The 22,701-nt window shown below is 32.3% G+C and overlaps 1 protein-coding gene and 1 long non-coding RNA gene across 3 annotated transcripts in view; one reads left to right on the forward strand and one right to left on the reverse strand.

Moving 5' to 3' along the window:
* Nucleotides 1-22,701, forward strand: part of LOC118189141 (teneurin-m-like) — an 866,809-nt gene that overhangs the window by 18,911 nt on the left and 825,197 nt on the right. The gene's annotated exons all lie outside the window — the stretch shown is intronic.
* LOC118182866 (uncharacterized) overlaps nucleotides 10,755-22,701 on the reverse strand; it is a 409,247-nt gene continuing 397,300 nt past the window's right edge. The window contains exon 3 of the long non-coding RNA XR_004757133.2: nucleotides 10,755-11,468. This is a non-coding gene — a long non-coding RNA (uncharacterized LOC118182866). The remainder of the gene's footprint in view (nucleotides 11,469-22,701) is intronic.

A 22,701-nucleotide genomic window follows, 5' to 3' on the forward strand; every position in this document is an offset into this window, starting at 1 on the left:
GTCGTGTGTGTAGCGATTTCTACCGCTGTCTGCCGCCTGTTTCTTCTGGCCTGTAAGGCAATATACCGGTCATCTGCGGGTGTGGTTCCTCGTGGACGACCACTAATAAACCCCCGGATAGCTGTTCCTGTAGTTTGAAATTGTCTCCAAAGTCGTGAAACGATGCTGTGAGCAATTCCGAACTCTGCAGCCACATTTGTCACACTGCGGCCTTCCTCCAACTTCCCAATGATTCGACGTCGGGTAAAAGCATCCAGATGTCGTCTAACAGATTGATTATTCGCCATTTCTCGCTGAGACAGCAACTCGGTGTGATTTTAACTGCTATACGGCGTGCAATCTCTTTGCCAGAAATACTGATCTTACACCGACAACATGCTTTATACTACTCAGACACTCCCCCATTATCTCCCCACTACCTGCATATCTGCGCATGTGCTACCGTACATCTCCTTACTTAATCTCCTTATTGGTCTTTCTGTCCGCTCTGCCTCTTCGTTCAGCTGATATGCTAATTTTTCGACTTCGTCCTTAATTTTTGCACACCAGTGTAAAATTAGTAAATAGAACTTTAAAAAAAAATAATTAGACAAATCATACTAAACTTTCAAAAATATCTAAATTCAGTGAAGATAAAAGAGGGTAATTTAACTTTTGAATGTAGTTAAATATTTTTCAAACATTTCAGTGTTCTGTTAGTTTATTTAATGTGTGGAACAGCAAAGAAATATTATGGAATTGAGCAGTACTGCAGAGCTAAAAAAGGTTTATACAGATTTTGAAGTGCGTATTTTGGAGTTTTGTAATGTTTAATTTTTTTTTAATTTCTTCTTCTTGAAGGAGGCAGAATTTGAGTAAATATTAAAAATGTGTAAAATTATCTTTTAATGCAGTTTTGCATTTGCTGATAAATAAGATTCAAAAGCATCATCAAAAGTAAATAGGGAATTTTGAATGCTTGAATAGTCTCAGATGAAAGAAATTCTTTTAAATTAAAAAAAGAAAGTTGAGCAAGAAAATAATAATGTATAACAAAATGATGCATACCTTTCTTTGAAATGAAACAAACTCAGCCGTTTTTTTGCAAAACTCAGGAATTAGGAATTCAAAAATATTCTGTTTCGAAAGATAGTTTTTTTTTTTTTTTTTTTTTTTTTTTTTTTTTTTTTTATTTTTTTAATTTCTATTTCATTCTATATGTATTAAAAATCTTATGCTTTTGAAGTTTATACTTCATTTCAAAGTAAATATTTGTTCATAATGTATCGTCAAAATTTTTAATAAACAAGCCTAAAGTAAAGAAATATTTTTTCACCAATACAGGAATTTTAAGCCAATCTTTTGCGGAACTATGAAATTCTGCTGAAACAAACAGAATTAAAAAATATTTATGCTAGAAATCGGAAATGAATTGATTGTAGCTACAAACGAACAGCAAAAAATATAAATCTAAAACATAAATAAAACTTTGTACCATATATCATACGAAGTAAAGCATTTCTTTTCCGTATAAAGTCAATTAAAAATCAGAAAATTTATTTTATATTAATTTTTATAAGGATTTCTAACAAATTGCACTTATTAGAAATATTTTTATTAATTTTGCTGTTGTTTTATTAAAATGAATAGATTATTTTATTTCATACACAGGAGACTTATTTTGGTTTTGCACACTATTAAACAATGATTTAAAAATCTGAAAAAAAATATGCTACTAACATTATTCCACTTTTATTTAACGATTCTCGAAAGTTTTAAGCTTAATATAGAACCTTTGAAGGCGCTTAAATTAGAAACTTAGATTTCACAGGGTATCCAGTTTTATTATAACTAAGTCAAAAACATTAAATAAAGAACAAGATCAGTTTGTGAAACAGGTGGAGTTTATGTTTACAACCTAAACATAACCCAAATAGCTTTTATTTCCGCCTGCACGAATTCAATAATAGGTTAAATAGGTCAATAAGAGCATAATAGGTCAAATACCTCCCTAGGCTACTGTTTGTTTACCAAAGGCGAGAACTGCTTCAATATCCTAAGCCAGAGCTGTCAATCCTGGGGTTTCTATAAACTTTTATATGTTCATAAACGTGGTTTTTCCGATAGGCAAAAATATTGAAAGATCTGAAATGTCTTTTCTGACTGCGCATCTTAGATCAATTATCTCTTCGTGTAATTTGATCATTTTAAATTTCTTTCATTTAACTTATGGATTCAAGTTTCACTTTTAATTGCTTTCCATTCTTCGCTTATGAACCAGCGTTTACGATTATTCTTTAATTCTCTGCTTTGTAAATTTTTATAGAAGTTTCTCTTCTAATCACAGAATGCTACAGCATCAAGCAAAGTATTTTAAAAATCAAACTGATCAAAATCAGAATTTTTAATGTATTTTACGTACTGTGGAACTGCAATAGATACACTAGTAGTTTCATAGAAAACCCGCGTGAGGTATGTTTAGTTTCTTTTCAGCTAGTTCAGTTTCCTTCTCATTTTCTTAGATATTTTAACATGCAAATCTGCTCTTTGCTTCAAGGTAACTGTGACTAACAATTAAGTTCTTTCTCAATAAATATAAAGGTAAGCTCTGAATTTATTACCTTTCTGAAACATAAAGCTTATTACTAATTTTAATTATACAACTGTTAAATACGGTTGGTAACTACAAGAAATATTTGTATGTTAAATTTAATTTCTTTCTCTTAAAACATTCTTCTTGCAATACACGTAGTGTGTGTTATCATCATGAGATTTAAAGGATATGACATTTATGCTAAACATTATTATTTTACGATAAAATTGTCTGGTGCTAAAATATTTGATATAATGAATGTTATTTTACATAGGTCTTTTTCACTGCCTACAATTTTAGTTTTAGTTATTTATCATTCATTTATTCATTTTAATACTAGTTTTAAATACTGTCTGCTAAACGTTTCAGTGTTTTACTGCAGTTAATTTAAGCAAATATGAGCCGCCCAGTCGGTATAGTGGTCATGAAAGCTGACTGAGATACCGAAGGGCCTGGGTTCGAATCCTGGAGAAGGCATGGTTGTAAACTGTCCTTTCCTTCATGGGTAAGGTGATGGTGGCCCAACTATTGGGTGCCTCCATAATAAAGAGAGCACTACATCTAGCCTTGTATATATTAATGGACTGGGTTACATTTATAATTGCTCACAATCTGCCATTGGAAAAAAAAAAATAGGCAAATATAGATCAAGGCATGAGAACATGAATGTATAATTGCAAGATTAAATTTATTTGCTTCTTACGTATTCATATTAGTGCTGGATCAAAAATTGTCTATAGTTAGAATTTACGATCTCTATTATACAACACAAGGCATATTTTCACGTTATTATTTCTGATTTCAAAAGAATAATACATTAAAAAACAACTTAATGTGAAATATTTGAATGGCCGCCCAATTGGCGTAATTGGTATAGTGGTTAGTGACGTTGACTATCTTGCCGATGGACGCGGGTAAGAATCCTGCAAAAGGCATGGATGTTTACAAGAGGATACTCAAACTGACGGTAAAGTCCTGTCGAGAATTTGGTGTTATGGGAAGAGGAGTGAGCGATCCTCAGACTGCTGTCCAATGTGCATTTCGCCTCAAAATTGGGCGGAGCTGAGTGATGGCGTACTGTAACAAAAAGCACATTCGAATGACCTTTCTTCTAAATTTATCAGAATATCATTAAACTACCGTTTGATTTTTAATTACCTATTTCTATTACATTTAACAAAAAATATGTAAAAAATTTCACTGGATAATGTATAAACTACAACAAATTCTTTTCGAACTTGTCTTAACTAATATTTGTAATTATATTTGCTTTGAACTTTTACGAGTTTTGATGGCATCTTTTCTATTTACCCTTTCGTTTTTATACAGAACACAATCTGACTTATTCACGCCCAATAACAAATAATAAAATCTATTAAATAATAACTAATACAGTGGTTAATAATAACTATCTAATATCGGAATCTTCAATTTTCCTTACAGTTCGAAAGCTCTAACAGTTTTATGAAGAGAAATTGCTCTCCCTGCGCTTAATGATCAAGATTTATTATTCAGTTTTTCAGTCAAGTAAATTAATACGTAAAACATTAGACACAGCATTTTCAGAAACTAATTCAACAGATCCAATATCTTCCACAAAATTTCACCATTTATCCCAACATCATTGGATTTAATACCGAATTTATTCAGGGAGGTACTCGTAACGCAAAATTTTGTAGCTATAATTGTAAAATCATTTTGCGCATATTTCACTTTTGATGTAAATTTCTTTTAACCAGTAACTTTAATTTGCATAATAAATAATAATGAAATACGTAGTATGTAGAAAAAGCTGTACATTGATCTTAAAAAACGATGCGGCTTTTCAAACCATAAAAGCTAAGACAAACTATTTGAAATTTGAATTGAGTATTCATGATAATTTGATAATGAATTGAGTAGTCATAAAATCTGAGTAGATCTTACTGTTTTTGTTTAAAGGAGGTAGGCAATGTTTAAGAAACAGCATTGCTATGAAAGTACTTACTTGGTCTATAATGATATTTAGTAGGTTAGGTAGCTCTACAAGTTAATTTCAAGTTAATATTAAATGAATTTTTAATGAGACCTAGAATTCCCCACATAGTACTGCCCGAAATATTTTGCCTTTTGTACCGCCAACGAGGCAATCGATTTCTTAGCTTGTTGGCCAGAAAGCCTGACGACATAATTATGTGTATTACGGAGACACAGCTTCATGTCCCCTAGGGCTGTCTTGGAACTATGACACGTATACTAATGAGCGAGGTCATGCCTTGAGCTTTCTGGATTTTGATAAGATATGGTGGGGAGAGTGTGAATGATGTCTACAGTTTTGAGACTTGTTGTATGAGCTTGCCCTTTGTCGTCATGGCGCAACATCGGGCTAATTTTCCTCAAATATAAATCTGCGCACGCCCTCGTCCATCGACTTGCAAGAGGCTAAAAAAGGTGCTAGGAGCCTTAAGTCTACAAGCATTATAATATGGCAACAAAATCTTAAGTCACTGATCATTCATCAAGCCTGAAGGAAGGACTGGAACAACAGTGAACAAAATTTAGACTAATTCACAGAAAACATCTTGATTTATTTACCATGTACAGATTTTCTCCTCCCTAAGAGCGCATCTTCGTGGTGTAGTTGGAGCCCGTCCGGCTAGCAGCTGGGAGGTTCAGAGCTCGAACTCCAAATAGAGCACTGCTCATTTTTTATGTCTCCTGTTCCAAAATAATCCTAATAGCTCTACAATTTCACTCCAAAATTACGCTTCTTTAAATTAATAATTTATCTGTTTATTTATGTTTTTTACTTCTCGCCACGTTCATTGAAGAACCCTGCTGGGAAATTACTCACTTCTGACTGATAGCCGTAGTTCTATTCAGTATGACGAAAGCATATGATGGAGCTGATTTCTTTATCCTGAATCTCCTTAGCCATCTTTCTGAAATGCATGATGCTCATTTGTAGTGAAATGCCTCTCGAATAGTCCGTTCTGGCAATGGCAGTGCTGATGTCTATCCTAAGGAGAGTGCTGCTAATTCTTCTTCTCCAAGTTGACTTTCAAATTTTTAGAATTATTTTGTCTTTGCAACTGCGAAAATGTAATACAAGTCAAATGCAGCGCGTAACTTTTCGTGACTGGTATAGTGGTATCTGCTCTGGAATGGATGGCACCTTTAAACATGCTACAGCAAATCAGCCAACGCTTTTTAAGTTTATCAGTGGCCATTCTTAAATGTTTCTAATTCGATCAGCATTGTATTTCCCAGTTTTCAATGAATCCAGCTCTGGGTAAACTAGTTTAGGTCAAATTTTCATCTTCATTGCTTTTATTAGAGAGAGGAACATTACCCACACTTTTCTACTTTCTTAATTTTCTGAGGAGTAGCGTACTTATAGCCTTATTATAGCAATACTGCCAAGTGGGATAAAAAGAGCAAAATCGTATAAGCTACCTTAATTGTCTTTCAACATGAAAGGAATGAAAATTCTAAATAACAGATTTATGTTACTTTCCCCATCATGTTATTATACATAACGTCTGAAATCTAAGAAACCAACTAATAACGATCTGCAATCCAATGCTCCAGAAAAATTCATGAGAAATTGCGAGAATCATATAGCAGGAGAAGGTAACAAGATTGATTAAAGCAATTAAAAGCGGGAACACTCAAAATTATATATTCTCGCCATAAAAAAAGCAATCTTTTTGCATGTTTTAACCATGTTGATAATGAAATTTTGCACTGCCTGAATTTGTTGCAGACATCCAATCGAATAGCCACCCTTTTTAATGTCATTTTCCCCTGCACCCAAACGAGACTTAAGAATTTTCTTAATGGAGGTACTCTGATTATTATGAATTTTAATTACATTCAAGAAACCGAATATCACCTCGGTCATTAAGGAAGAGAATTATCTCAGTACCCGCTCCTCTTTGCACGTTGCACAAGATAATGCAGGTTTGTCATTAATTAAAAGAAAAAAAAACTTATTCATGGTTGTTGCTGCTTTTGTTTAAAGTATGGGTTAGGACTAGGTAATAATTATAGCTACACACAGAGGTATAATGCTTAGCTTGCATTAGCCGATAACGTTGAAAGATCGAGGTAGTAAAAAAATGCGAAAATGTATTTGGAGCGAAAAAGCTGAAATTACTTTGGTGGGCGCCTGTGTTGATTAATTTAATCCCAGGTGATTACAATTTTTTTCCCCTGACTCCCCGCTATCTCAAAGTAGGGTACTTTCCACGTCGGGTTGTAGGTGTTTGCTTTACTAAATTGCATTTTCTTTAGGGAGTAATTTTTTACCTTTGCTCCACTGTTGCGTAACGCCTGTCTGCAGTGATACTGTTTTCTAACTTCAGAAAACTAATAATAATAATAATAATATGTCTCGGAAAATTTTCATTCTTGAAAAAAAAAAAAAAACTTCACTTTATGAAGTGGCTGTTTTGTTAAGAAAGGAAAGTCAACTGATTTAATTGTATTTCTAAGTCCTTCTATTATACAGCAAAACAGAAAAAAAAATCGTACTATGGCGATAGTTGCATTTCAGATTTCCAAACAGCTTGTGAAGCTTCACAAACATAAATAAACATTTGGATGAGGAACTCATACAGCATTTCTTTGTTACAATAATTATCTGAAATTTTACTAGTGATAAATTGATTCGAAAGTAATGGTGTAGAGTAGGGTAGATTAAGCAGATTGTGAATAAATTGGGATCTGTTGAAAAAAAAAGTCTTCTTATTGCAAAATAATGAAAACATTGCTGTCAAAAACCATTAGCATAAAACAAAACAATCTACTAAAAATACTGAAAGGGAAAGGAAGTGCATAGGCTATTATCAATTTTATCAAATTAATGTCCATCAAATGAACTATGCGGAAAAAATAGCAAAATCTCTAACTTTTTACTAGATCTTAAATTTAATGCTAATGTTCAAGTTCTCTCGTAACTACCATATTTAATGCCACCAATAATTTAATTTCTTTCAGTCTAATGATTTTCCTGCAATTTTAAATTTTTATGCTGTTTTTGTTTTCGTTTTGTTTTGAACGCTGACTTAATTTAAGTAACCAAATGAAATTATTCTTCGTATTATACTGTCGGAAAATACAGATAAATTCTTACTAATATTTTGCTGTCCACTATAATATGAGTGATTCTTTGTCATATTTTTATAAGCTGTAAGAGATTTTTCTCCTTTACCCGCGTTCCGTCTCTTCTGGTGTAATTGGAAATACGTCCGGCTGGCAGTCGGAAAGTCCGTAGTTTGAATCCTTACGAAGGCACTGCTGATCTTGTTTTCTGATCCGTTAAATACCTAATTGCTCTACAAGTGGTACCTGAGCTAAAATAGGGATTGTAAGTCATAACCAGCTGCATTTGACAAATGTGTCCTCTTCCTCTCTAGTTATCCTTTCATTGAAGGAGAATATAATAGAGCTTTTACATGCCTTACCGCGTGCATTTGTGGTGTAATTGTAAGCACTTGTGGATGGCAATCGAAAGGTTCGGAGCTCGAGTCTCGGTGTGGGCATTGCTTAATTTCCTTCTTTCCTGCTCCAGTAACTACCTAAATCGCTCTAAAAATGTCCTCGCAATACAATTGATTTCTAGTTAATCGTGGATGCTCTCTCTGGTTACCGGTTACTCGAGAATTGAACTGGCATAAAAAACGGATTGTTTATTTTCGTGTTATTGCTGAATTTCATGTTCTGCATAACCAAACATAGCGCTAACATCAATAAAAACAGAAGTGAAATTGATTTTGTTTTACGAAATGGAATAAAAATACAAGTGTTGTTGGTGAAGTTTATTCATATTTATATTTTTCTTTACATGTCCGAACGAATTCCATTAAATGAGCAGTTTCAAGCCGGAGGAAAATTCCTCGTTAAATACTTATTGCAAATTTTTACCCGGTTAATTGTTTGGAATTTAACAGTCGTAGGAGTCTAGCTATTTCTTTTAATGAAAATACATTGAGCTAGAATTTTATCCTTCAATCCCATTTCATTAAATTTCTATTGTAAGATTAGATATTACTAGATTATACATAGTTCATTATTTTACTGGAAGTCACGGAACCAATCTTTATTATTATTTTCTTCGAAACAATTGCAAAAATGGTTTCCAATGGATATTCCAGTTATGTTTTTCTCAACAGAGTATATTTTTTTAAAACTTACTTGTTAGAATTGTAGTTGCAAAAAATGATCTAAAAGCTGAAGAATACAACTTAGCTGAATGATGCGCATTCTTAGTTAAGTTTCCCAATGTGAACGTCTGAGAAGCAAGTCACTTGATGGAGTATTTATATGTTTAAGTGATTAATATAAGAATTTGATTCAGCCCTAAATAATCCAATAGTGTAAAAAGGAATATCTGATTTCGCTTCTGCGTCTAATTCCCAGTTCTATGTTCAGTTTTCCCAACGGCTGTAGTTTTTTCTGTAATTAATTATTCAAATATAAGTAGTACGTAATACGACAAAAATGTCATATTAAGCTTGCAATGCTATAAAAAGTGGAGATTTCTAGTGAAAAGAAGATTTTATTTTTCTGTATGGTTTACTGCTGAATTTTTATTAAAATATAACTACACACACATAAACACACACACACACACACATATATATATATATATATATATATAGACATATATATATATATATATATATATATATGTCTATGCGATAGCTGCTTAAAGAATAATTGGCGGTCTCGAAATTAACATTCTAGACTTGGTGGTGTTCCCCTTAATTCATCTGTTCTCCCAAATTCAAGATCCTTCCATGTTATATAACGCTACTTAGAAAGGGCAACTAAAACTTAAGTTAACCAATTACGATTAGCTGTACTTATACATCAGACTTAGAGTACCGCTGGTGAATTAATTCTTTTGCTAGCTTCTACCTTGCTAACATCTTCGCATTGCTTCGCTTTCTAAATGTCTGCGTCATTTCTTTAAAAAATGTGCATACAAATTTATTACATCTAATTATGATTGAATAAGTGTTTGCCAAACTACCGTAATTTCGCGCGTAATTGGATATGTGTGAAAATAAAGACTGGTGATTTGTCGGAATCCAGTTTCATCTCGTCTTGCCACTCTGCCATCACGACTGGGCATCAAAATTATTACATATATATATACGTCACATTTATGGAGGATTAGTTCTGTATTTCAATGTTTAAAGAAATCCTGATGCATGTTATAAAAGCTCCTCATGTTCTGTACAAAAAAAATCCTTCAAACGAGTGGTAGTCAGACTCTAAACTCATTTAAGCATCGACATTAAGTAAAATCCAAATAAATTCAAATTTCTTTACGCGTATTTAACACTAACACATGGTTTCTACTTTCTTCTGGTTTCAAATCCTCTTTTGAGTTTTGTTATTGCTAGATTATTTGAACGTAGCAGAGCACGCGATGGCTCTTTCTGAAGGCTATTCTAGGGGAAACTACGAAATGAGGGAATTAGTACTAAAGTACCCAAGCAGCCAGTCCATTTGTCTGGACTCGAAATACTGTAATACTAATCACTCTGCCACTGGTGGAACTTTTAAGACTGTTAAGTTGATTATTGTATATATCGGTTCAAATGCTACATTGATTTACACTTCACAGTCTCTAGAATTCATACAGTTCAGAAGAAAAACAAACACAAGAAAATTCTTCTGAAAGTATAATTCTGAATTGCATTCCATATCCTAAGTAATGAATTTTGTCTTCTTCAGTCTGTTTAAATGAGAATATCGAATATTTTATCCTGTTGATTCTAACCTGTTGAATATGTAATCATTCTACGAAACATCTATGATTTATCGAAAGTAACAATTTGAAAGTATCGAACCTAGCTGAACCAACGTCGATATCATAATACCTTCAATTTATGTTTTAGCAGTGAAACCCTTTTTTTCCCTTAAAGCGCCACGTTATTCTTTATTAGGGAATGAATACTGTCGAAAATAAAAAAATCATCAGAATGTGAATCCAATCTTTTTAAACTCGTAAATGCATTTCGGTTCGGTTGCTGGAAAACAAAACAAAATTACGGTGCATCATTAGTGATTATCACAATAAACTGGCAGTTTTAATAAGCCGTAAGAAAGTAACAGAAAAACTAATTCAGTGTCCGCATACATACTGTGCAAAGAACCTAGAAACCAAGATATAAATGTTAAGAAAGAATTTTTATTTTTTAACAGGTGATAGTAAATGTTGCACTAAAACTTTTTTTTTCTCACATTAAGGGGAAAAACGTGTATCTCAGGCTAGAAATCTTAAAATATCAGACGCAATAACTAGGAGAAATTTACTTCTGTAGATTCAGAAACATGCATTTAATTTGAAATAATAGCAACAGAAGATTTCTAAAATAATTATTTATGTTGCAAGTTTAAAGACCCGAGGATTATTTAACATAAATCAGTGCCACCAAATGAAATTCTTTATTTTGATTCTTCAGTTAAGTTTTCTCTTCCTGACCTAATGGCACCTGAAGAAAAAATACTATGGTAGAATTAAAAATATATAAATACTCGTATTTTGTACGGGAAAAGTATAACCCTTAAAGTTTCTTGAATATAAAAACTAGAGCAAAAGATTTAAAGTTAGATTGTTTGTGCGTTTGAGTACTGCAGAGCATGCACACACTATTTGCAGAAACGCCCCAGGGATATCTACTGTAATGTTCGAACTAAAACATGGGAGATGATAACTCATAATTACATGGATCTGATGACTGGATCTCATTATTGACCTCAATTGTTTTTAAATAGGAAAGAATATAAGCAATTATTTCATTCTTCCATGAGTGATATGGTAAGTGGTTAGCATGTTCATCTAGAAATTCGAAGATCCGAGATTCGGGTCCATGCGATGATACGTTGACATTCCCCTTTCCTGCAAAAAAATAATATTTTCGTCAAATTTGTAATTGTTAATGAACAAAAAGAGAAAAACAGAAAAAAAAATAATTATCGAAAACAAGAAATTGAATGCACTAACATTTTTCACCTGGTAGCCTTAATATACGTACGTATCTGTGCAACTCTTAATGCTAAATGTATTTAGATAGTTTTAAACATTTGCACATTAACAACATTTTAAACATTCAATCTTATATGCTTTTCGAAGAAACAGAACTATTGGCGAAAACAGGCTCGTACTTTTTTTTTTTATTTTCTTCATTAATATAATTCCCTACCCTATCAAAAAGGCTAATTTTCAGATACTAATTTGAATTTTACAGCGGTAACAAAATGCGTTTACATATACTGTCATCAGTGAATTGTATCCTAAATTTGAAGTTAAATATTAAGACTTATAAGGAACACCATATAATTTTGAAAGAGAAATTAGTAATTTCAGATTTAAATTTTATCATTAATTTAGCAATGATAGGATGCTCTTAATATGGTAGATCAAAATCTTCTGTTTAAAAGTATAATTTTCATCTACTGAAACGTAGTAAGTTTCATCTACTGTAGCCACTTCAGCATTATTTTCTTGAATTCGTATGCTGTACCATTAAAGCGAAATATAATAACAATTATAATACTATAATATTCTCTGCATCTTTTCTATAACAAATAACATCAACTGTATAAAATAATCGCTGTAATATGATTAATAATTTACTCAATATCTCTTTGTACTGCGCATTCTTTTATTGGCTTAGCCTCATAATAGGCGTAAGAAGTGAGAATTTTTAAATACATTTCGTCATTAACTATTATATTAATGTCAGGATTTAACTACTGCATTAACTATTAACGATTAGTATTTTGCAATCAAAGACTAAATGGCTTAAATTAAGTCATTCAGTCTTTGATTGCAAAGTAATAAACGTTAATCTTGCTACGAATCATTCCTTGTATTAGCAATTTCATGTGTTTCCTGCGTTTCGAATATTTTATTTACTTATTTATTTGTTTGTTTTTAATTAAACTTCTGCTTTTGGCTTGAAAATCATCCAAATTTATTTAAATGGGAAACTTTCTTCGTAATTCTTTTGAAACGTTATTTTGTTTATTTATTTATTTAGTACTTTTCATATGTAAAATGTAATAAGTTTCAAGCTATAAAGCAATTTGATCGTTGAATAATTAAACACAATATTTTATTGAAGCCAAATAGTAATAATAATAATATGAACCTAATTTTCTATGCTTTGTAATGCAATGTAAACAAAAGTTAATTAAATTAATACCTTAGATATAGGAAAAGACGTGGAAATCACAAGTCTCAGAAAATTCCTTAACAGGGTACTCTATATATTTCTACCACTGGCTAATAACATCGGCAATAATCTTAAAAAAATTTTATTCCCGATATCTATTCATATTCAAATCAGTCATAATTAAGCTTTAACCCTTTCGTAGTTCTAATTTATCCCGCAGATGGTATTCTATGTTGTATACTGATACTTCTGTACCAATAATTTGTTAGCAAATATAGTTAGCTACAAAATTGCAGCGGATCTCATAATCTTAATTTCTTCACGGAATTATTGATTTGTCCTTGAAATTCGTTATTATTTATATATCTAAGGACAAAAATGGAGGAAAACTGTTATGCAAATACCTTTATTCCTTCTCAGTTCTGTGCAATCATTTACTTTAGCAGGAACGCATGCCGATGATTTCAGAGTTCTTCTTTTGGATTGCACGATTAAACTAGCTTAGAGGAAATAAAAGCGAGAAAAAATGTATATCGTACGATTCTTTGCTTAAGAATCTCAAATAGGAGATATAGGCGATTTTCAAAACTCTGATGGATTTTTTAGAATTTTGTTTTGCAGTATGATAATCTACCTTTAACATTCAATGTTTTTCTTGGAACCTTTATTCATTATTCTATATTGTAACTACTCATTTTCAGATATTTTATATCCATTTTTAAAATTCTCAATTAAATTCTTTAAACAGAAATCTGTCGTAATGGATAGATATCAGGACATAAACATATAATATCTTTCATCGCCAGAGAGAACAAGGTTATTATAACGTTGTTATCAAAAATTTCCAAACATCGGAATATTCAATCATTCAGAAAAGAGGAAATGAAGTGGTGTTGAGTCCATCAAAACGATAACTGCAATTTTTTTTTTTCGGGAGGTGGGGTGGGAGGGGAAGATAGCACGCAGCCTTGTTGGGATTCTACATAAGATCAGTGTAGCATCGCGGAAGGATACTATTAACATCAAGGTATAATTCAACGTCCTCATATTCCTGTCCTGAATGCAATAAATATGCGATTTATTCTTTCTTTCTACTCAATATACTTTTATAAAACTACATTTTATGCCACTATGCTTACACTGAAATACTGGAACCGGCAGTAAACGTCTGACTGTTTGCATTCGGCTACATTTGTACTTATTCCAGCATTAATAACTAACCTTATAAGGTATTTCTCCTGCCTTCTTAGCATGCGTATTCCAGAGGTTCGTGGTTCGATTCCCTTCGAGGGCGTTGCTCATTTTTCATATCTTCTGCTTCCAAAAAATAACCTAATGATTCTATAGTGGCGCCCGAACTTAAAGGATGGTGAATGATAATTCTCCACACCCAGGATTTGGTAATTGGGTGCCCTAAAAACCCCAGTCGCCCTTTAAAATGGGGGTATATAAGGTATTTCTCCCGCTTTATTAGCATGCCTTCGTAGTGTAATGGTCTGCACGCTGGGCACGTATTTCAGAGGTCCATGGTTCGATTCCCTTCGAGGGCGTTGCTCTTTTTTCATATCTCCTACTTCCAAAAAAAACCTAATGACTCTACAACCTACGCTTCATAAAGCAGCATATGAAATATTCTAATACTATGAAGTTCTACACAAAAAATGCATTAGGCATTAATTAAAGCATTCAAAGACTCAATATTTATGAAATAAATAAAGTTTAACATTTTCAACCATTTAATTTGAAACATAAAGCAAATTAAAACAGCAGATTCATACACATTTATTTATCAAGTTACATATTTTGGGGTATATAAATATGAACGTGATTAGTATATTTCTACGGCATTAATGATGTCTTGTTGCAGGCAGTGTTCAGCTAACATTTATGGTAAGTTAATTATCCATGATAATTTCTCACTACTCTTCCTATTTTGATTTAACTATGCAACAGTTTTACAACGTAATAACCTTGCGTCATTGTGTTTCAAAATATCTTACAATATTTCTTTTTAGCCGAATTGTTAATGATACTGGAGTGAAATTTTGCATTACTCAACACTATGTTTCACTGATGAATAAATTTTAAGGCTATTGACAGAAATAAAATATGACAATTACGTATCGGAATATTATTAAAAGACACTTGTACAAAAGCATTATTTTACGTAAGTTCCTGTTTTCCAGGTAATCAATCTCAAAATACAGAATGCAAAGTCAGATTTAAGGAAATATGGATATTATCTAAGCACGATTTTCAATGTTTTGTGAAAAAAATCCTTTCTTTCCTTAGTCTGCTGTATGACGTTCCGTGGCAGAAATGCCAACCTCGCATCTTCATTTCATAGAATTTAAAGAACTGCTAATCATGTCTTGCGGAAATGCAGACGATCTATCTTAAAGTGCACTTTTCAGATTCTGCAGGACGACCACGAAAGGATTTAGCGCATTTACAGATTCAGTGTCATAACGCTTTTTGCATATTTTGAATCGAATTTCTATTTGGTAAATAATCTGGCCAATCTTTTGAAGTGATAATATCTGTTACCAAGTATTCTGACACCATAGATGCTCGATGCGGATGAGCATCACCACCCTCTAGCACAACAACTAGACCTACTGCACCCCGAAATACCTTTACAAGGAGTTTCAGTAATTCATTTACATTTCTGCAACCGTTTACATAATATCCATCAAAAATGTACTCGGAGAGATAACTTTTGATGATTCTCCAAAAAAAAAAAAAAAAAAAAAAAAAAAAACATGAAACCGCTACCTTAGAAACAAAATACTTTGTGAGCAAGGGAAGGCACGTCGCGTGTTGTTCCTTTCCTTCAGATCCAAACACGTCTAGAATCATCTACACATAAATTGGTCAGTTTATGGTACACCGATTCATTCGATTTGGCTTCCGTGAATATGTGTGAGCATGTGTTTGTTTTCTGTGAAAGGTTCCCGTTTGAAAAACGTATTCTTACTGGAAATCTAAAGACACACTCTTGATATGGAACTCTGATTGAAATGGGTAAGCAGACACTTCACTGACCGAAGAAACGAATGGTACAGTAACTATAAAATTTTTTCTCCTGTAAATGGTTTGATTTCCTACGAAACGAGTGTTAAATTTCATACGATACATAAGAAATATTTAAAATTTAAATGATTATGAAAATAAAATTAAACTTTCTCAATTTAGTTATTTGTCAAACCAGCGCTAGGTATGAAGCCCGGGAAACGGTTAACTTCAGGAGAGATTTCCCAGTTTTTCTATTTAAATTTTTATATTTCTAGAAAAAGATCTCCGAATTTTTCAAAACACTAAATAAGTGCTGGCAAAATAGACTGTAGCCTGCGAGCAAACCATGCGAGCAAAACCTGCGATTCCTGGAGAATCCTGGACTGAATTTTGACCAGTCGGTTTGGTTTATTTAATTATGGCAAAGCACACTAGGGCTATCTGCCTAAGGGGAGGGATGTCTTCGTAGAGGATTTTCTAAAAGGGAGACTGGCTCGTATACACATTTGACAAGTCGGATTTATCCTTATATTTTTCAAATGTAATTTCGAGCAAATGCGTATAACATATTATTCAACAGGAAAACAACTAATATTTTCTCATAAACTTAATTTTTCAGAGTCTTTGCTACATAGGCAACATTAGTGTTGTTTAGACTCTAGTTTAAAAGAGCCGTATGTGAAAAATTATAGAAAAATTCTACTCAGTTAGTGCACTTATTTGCAAAATGGTTCTTCTCAACGTCGTACCTCAATTGTCGCAATACTTATTTGACTATTCGAACTCAAAATTTTCTTAAAATGTGCAGTGCATAAAAGTAGATATTTTTCTACTAGAGATGAAAAGAGAAATGGATTTGAGTGCTACATTACCCAACAAAACTTTTCGAGAAAGAAGAAAAGTATAATGTCTGAAAAGAAGTGTATGCCCGCAAGAGAATATTTCACTCTGACGTAGTATATGCTTCCGACGACAGCTTCAGAAATCTTCGGCGCTGAAAGGGAAACTTTTGTTAGTAAATACCGGTCGTCATTTCCCGCGTTTTTACGACGGCGTAAAAATTGTCGACGAGTTCCGTAGCAGATGGAGATAACGCCAATATTTATTTTCTGCTATTTTATTTTTAGTCTTCGGGATTATAAGCGTTTGGCGATGATTTGGCGAAATTTCTGAAATACTTTATGATACATAAAAGTTATGGAAAACATTAGGAGAAGAATAGAGACTAAGGTGAATGATGTTCAGAATTTTTACCTTTTCAGAAAATGGACAAATATTCTGAAATTTCTAATTACTTTTTTTGGCTTAAACTTTAGTAATGCTTAAAGCTTATGTTTGGCAATACTTAATCACTTAATTCTTACTATTTATGTAGAAATGAAATTCTTTAAATTGTATTTTTTATTCCGTTGGCTAGTTGGAGAAAAATGTTACTAAGATGGAGAAGAATTGAGTATAATTTTCCGGTGTTTTTCTATTTAATGAACATCCACATGCAATTCACACAATATTCTACTGCATGTTCATAAACAGAATACCTATAATATCATAAACAATTACTGAGTATTTTTTTTATATATGTTAATTTTTTGTGGTTTACGTGACAGAAAATTTAAAGAAATAAAAAGGGCTCAATATCGTCTACTTGCAATGAATAATATATTATCTTTATAGTTTCTTATTGTAACTATTCACAGTTAAGAAATATTGATGGGTTAAAAGAGTAATTTACATAGGCATATACAACACGTGGCCCTATTTTCACTTGTGAAAGTATTATAAATAAAAACTGTAAATAATACATAAAAATATAATTAAAATTGTACTCCCACCCAATTGCGAGGAGTATATATATAACTTCGTGTGCTAAAAAGAGCTCTTGAGATGGTTTCTTTACAAACGTATTTTCTCAGTCGACATTGAGGAGGTGCTAGCCCATTTACAGATGGAATTTAACAGAAATCCCTTGCTATTCAACTCTAATGAAAAAAGTCAATAAATTGGATATCTCCGAATTTTACCAAAAAAGCCACAAACTTGCATCGTACGTGAGTTCAATAGTATGTATCAGACATAACATCTCAGTTGTGAAAAGAAATAAATCTCCAAACGGAACAGATTCATGTAAAAAAGGTATATAAGCAACTGATCTCTGTTCTGAAAATTTCTAATGCCAGCAGCATGATTCCAGATATCAGCAAACATCAACAAGCTAGTTGCAGGAACAAGAAAGAAAGTGTTAAGAAAGAAATAAAAGATATCCATCATTCTATTATTAAAATTTTCTTACGTTTCTTTTACTTGTTGAGGAACTGCAACTTATAGTAAGATTTCATGCATTTACTCATGTAGTTTGAATACATCAAGTATGAAAAATGCCATTTTTGTTTTCCCTTGCAGCCCACACAACTGTACACTGTGACTATTTGGCCACTTCAGTTACTGAATTTGACACACCTGATTTACATTCCAATTTTCCTTTAAATTTCAAGAATTTTCCAAGAACTATTACGTTTTTTTTTAATCGCAAAGAAAATCCTGCCTTTGGCGAAATGGAAAGCTAGTTGCTAAGGGAAATGAGATTTTCACTTATCTCCCATATTATAAAATGACTATAACTGTGACTAATTAGCAAAGGAAACAATTTGGAAAGAATGTAGTACATGCTTTAACACGTATCACTGCGTGGTTCACTATGTATCATCAGTGAAAAAATAAAATGCAATTATTTTAAACTTCATAAGGCAACAAAAGAATTTCTTACCTTCTTAGAACAGGAGAAAGAAAGAGAAATTTCTTGCTGGTTTAACATACGTATAATCGTCGGCTCTTAAGCTTCACCAAGAACACTTGTTTTTCCACATAACAGGAAACAGCAGTGATGATGACAGCTTTATTGCGTCTTGCTTAATTTCCAGATAGCAACCGTACAGTTTGCAACACTATGATTTTCCAGCTGGTTAAAGCTGGTCGATCTGTACAAGGACTTTGTGCGCATCTCCGATACCAAGTGTATTGAAAGCACCGCGAAGGCGGAAATGCAGGCACCGCTACGGTGAAGGTATGAGCAGAAGCACCGAAATGTGTCGGAAATTTATGCAGTTTCATGTTTGTGATTCTAAGTATTTGTTTCTGCTGACACCATCAGCTTCAAATCAACAGAAAACTCAGATTTCCAAACTAACGCTATTTTCGTGCTTTCCAGTCACTGTGTAGAGTCATTAGGATTTTTTTAGAAGGCAGAGAGATGAAAAATATGCAACCGCCTTCGCCGGGAATCGAACCACGGACCTCTGAAATACCGGCTCAGTGTGCAGAACCACTACACCACGAAGGCTCGCTAGGGAAGTGGGAGAAATACCTTATAACTGTAACACGGTGAACGATCTCGAGAGCTAATCAAATGCTTGCACTAAAAAGCAGTTTGAATATCAGAATCTGTCATACTGGAAGAGCTCTGTTGCGCCAGCGGTATGTGTGTATATTATATATATAATGATAATAAAAGGAGAGGTAAAAAATAGCTAAAGCCGTAAAGAACATTTGAATAATCTAATTCCAGAGATTACATGTTAAACAAAATTAAAACAACCTGAACCAAGTTAAAGCAATAAATTGTTCGCGGAAAAAACCTGCATATTAAACAAGAAAAACATATAAAAAACATGGTCAATCCACTTTGTTCAAGGCCTCACACAGAACTTGTCAAGGAAAAAGTGCCTGAAGCCCCCAACCAAGCTGATGACGCAGAAAAAACAAAACCGGCACGTTTCGTCGAACAGACCTATTGAGACTGAAAACGGCTTTTCTAGTATTAAATTTTATTAAAATTTTTTCATATATTACCAACGATGTCTCCATAGATCTGTTCCTTTTCCCAACGTGCCTGCGTGTTTGAAAACATAAAAGTGAACTTAAAAAGATCAAAGCTATAAATTTTAAACAAGGAAAAACTTGTAATCAAAAAGGAAAAAAATCATCTAAAACACAAAAGAAAATTCTCTACAAGGTAGGCTGGTTAGGCAAATGTACAAACAAATTTTACAGTACTAATTCAAGTCAAACAAGAAAAATCAGCGTTATATTTTCAAATTTTCACAGGACTAGTTTCGATGGTTTTACCGAACCACCATCGTCAGCTGCAAAAGCGCAAATGAACGAGATAGGATATAATGATCAGATACGATAAGAAAGCCTGGACAGAAAATAAGCTAGTGGCGCCAAGCAAGCCACACCATCACATGAATTGTACAATGTTTTATCAGCATTGATATCATTGATCAACTACGTTAATTTTTATTTTGTGAATTTGTTAAAATACATATTTGGTTTTCAAATTTTTCGTGTGCATTATAAGAAATATACAGTTTTAGAGGAAGAATAAATTCATTCTTCAGAAGCATTTAAATTATCATTCATAACTAGTAAGAAATTATGGTCGCGGTTTTCATAGCTGGTGATCATATCAGCTGACTATTATATAGCTTTAATATTGTAATAAATCTGCAGCTTTGGTTTCCATTAATTCGGAATTGCTGGATTGTTAGTTACCTCTAATTTGCACCAAAGATTTTGATTTATCAACCAGTACCATTTATTGAAGATTTAGTTATTAAATCTTTGGCCTAAGAATAAGAGTAAGGCCATAATTTAAATAAAAAGTAACGCAAAGTATTAGATGAAAACGTGGATATGTGAGAGTAAATTAAGCAATGTGTTTGAAACTCTAAGTATTTAGAGGTAAATAAGGATTTAATAGAATAATACGTGCATACGTAACAGGATAAGCGAGTAAGTTATACTGAGAACTTTCATATATATCAGTAACTTTCTATCAATGTACAGAGCAATGTTTTAGCATAATGTTTTAGCATAATGTTTTAGCATAATGCATATCAATTACAATTACATGGTGACTCTGATTTCGGAAACCAGAAATTTTTGAATAGCATAAATAACTTTGTTTGGAGCAATTAAAAAATTTTGGTTTCCATTCACTGATAACGGCACTTGAAAGATTTAAAGTTAGCTTTTAAAATGATTGAAGAATTATATATGTGATTTGTGAAATGTATATTGGTTTGACATTGAAGATCATCCTGATAACAAATGTCTTGCGAAAACCAACAGAAATTACTACCGTATATCTACTGTTCATTTTTATCAATCTACTGTTCATTCAATAATATAGCTCTGGCATTGAATACTGATTTATTTATTTTGATTGGGTTAATTTATGTATGCTAGAGGATAAAATTAAAACATTTGCATTTTATACGACGATTTGAATCTTCAGTTGCTTTTTGAAAATACCATAAATACATGCTGCGTTGTTTACAATATAATTCTTGAAAACATTAAATATCAGAATTATTTTTATTAGATATCTGTTGAAGTATAGCTTGTGTAGAGTAAGTTTTCCTGACAAGAACAGCGGAGTAATGAGTAATTTTATATCAGTTAGAATTCGACGATGCTGGTGCAATACGCCGGAAATGTTATGAATTAGAACCTTTTGAATAAATTATTAGCAAAGTGTACTTGCGAAGAATGTCTTTCAAATTAACGAAGAAATTAAAATGCATATCAATTCATGGATCAGAAACAAATATCTTTGGGTAAAAAATTTAATGAACAAAATTAATGAATAAAAGTTAAATTTGAAGAGGATATACTATGTCGTTGTTCTTCATGAGTTAACCTAAATGTGGTCTGAAAAAGAATAAAACAACAATTCTGGTGCAATTTAATAAGAAAATGAAATATGAAATATCCCCTAAGTCCAACTTCTAAAGTATCTGTTGAAAACGAAGCAGAAAGTGCTACACAGATTGAACCTTCTTTCAGCAACAGGATCTAGCTTACAAAAAGCGTGAAAAATAGTTCTTCCAGGTGATGCACGTATAAATTAAATTTTTTGTGTGACATAAAATTCAAACCCCAAGTATCAGTAATGCATCTTACTCGGTGACATATTTATAAATCAGAGAGAATTAGAAACATAAAAAAATTACACGTAATACTATATTTTGGATTAACAAGAAGCACTACATTTTCTAAATAACTATAATAATTTATTTACTAAAGAAATATATATACAACATTTTATATATATAAGTTATCCACATTCCAATACATTCAGCTTGGTTTTGCCATCGCTGAAAGAACATGATTTGGCGTATATTTTTATGAATATATGTAAAGAAATGTTCTATTTATCTAAATGCATAGAAATCTTTGCTACAGAGTGTTTTAGCGTTATGATCCTTCATTCAAGCTATATTCAGTTCACACATTCTAATACTTCGAAAGATGATAGAGGGAAGCATTTTAACCAGAAGTGGTAAAATATTTCATAAGCCTGTCGCGCTATTCATATGTCCCCAGACAGACAGACAGAAGTAAAACTTCATCTTGTTATCAGCAGTTTAATTTTCCAGTTGATGGGTGGATTTACATATGCGTATGTATGTATGAGTAATATTCCGAACTGCTTAATTATTAAAAAAACAAATACTTTTCTTTCTTCCTTTTTAGTCTGAGATATCAAATATAAGTAAAATTTCCTGAAAATTCTCCTTAATTTTTTATTATTCAAAGAGAATAACACTTGCATCATGAATTTATTAAACTTGATATACATGTAATATTAAATAACTGCTTTAATTTCTATAAAAATGAAGAACAGTCAGAATCAAAGAAATCAAATTAAGCTGAAAAACATTTAAATACATTTCTAATTTATTAAATTTCAATATTTCAATATTTCAATATTTAATTTAGTGAAACATATTATATTTCATAGACGTTGGGTTAGGTTAGGTGAGATTTTTTAAATATAGCAAAGCACATCAAGGAAGGGATTCCTTTGTGGAAGACTAAAGAAAACTGGAAAATTCACGTTACACATGAGAAAAACTACGAAATCGAACCATGCAG

The sequence above is a fragment of the Stegodyphus dumicola genome, chromosome 4 (assembly GCF_044657685.1).
Source record: "Stegodyphus dumicola isolate Sdum_Otavi_A_Nest chromosome 4, ASM4465768v1".
Lineage (NCBI taxonomy): Eukaryota > Metazoa > Arthropoda > Arachnida > Araneae > Eresidae > Stegodyphus > Stegodyphus dumicola.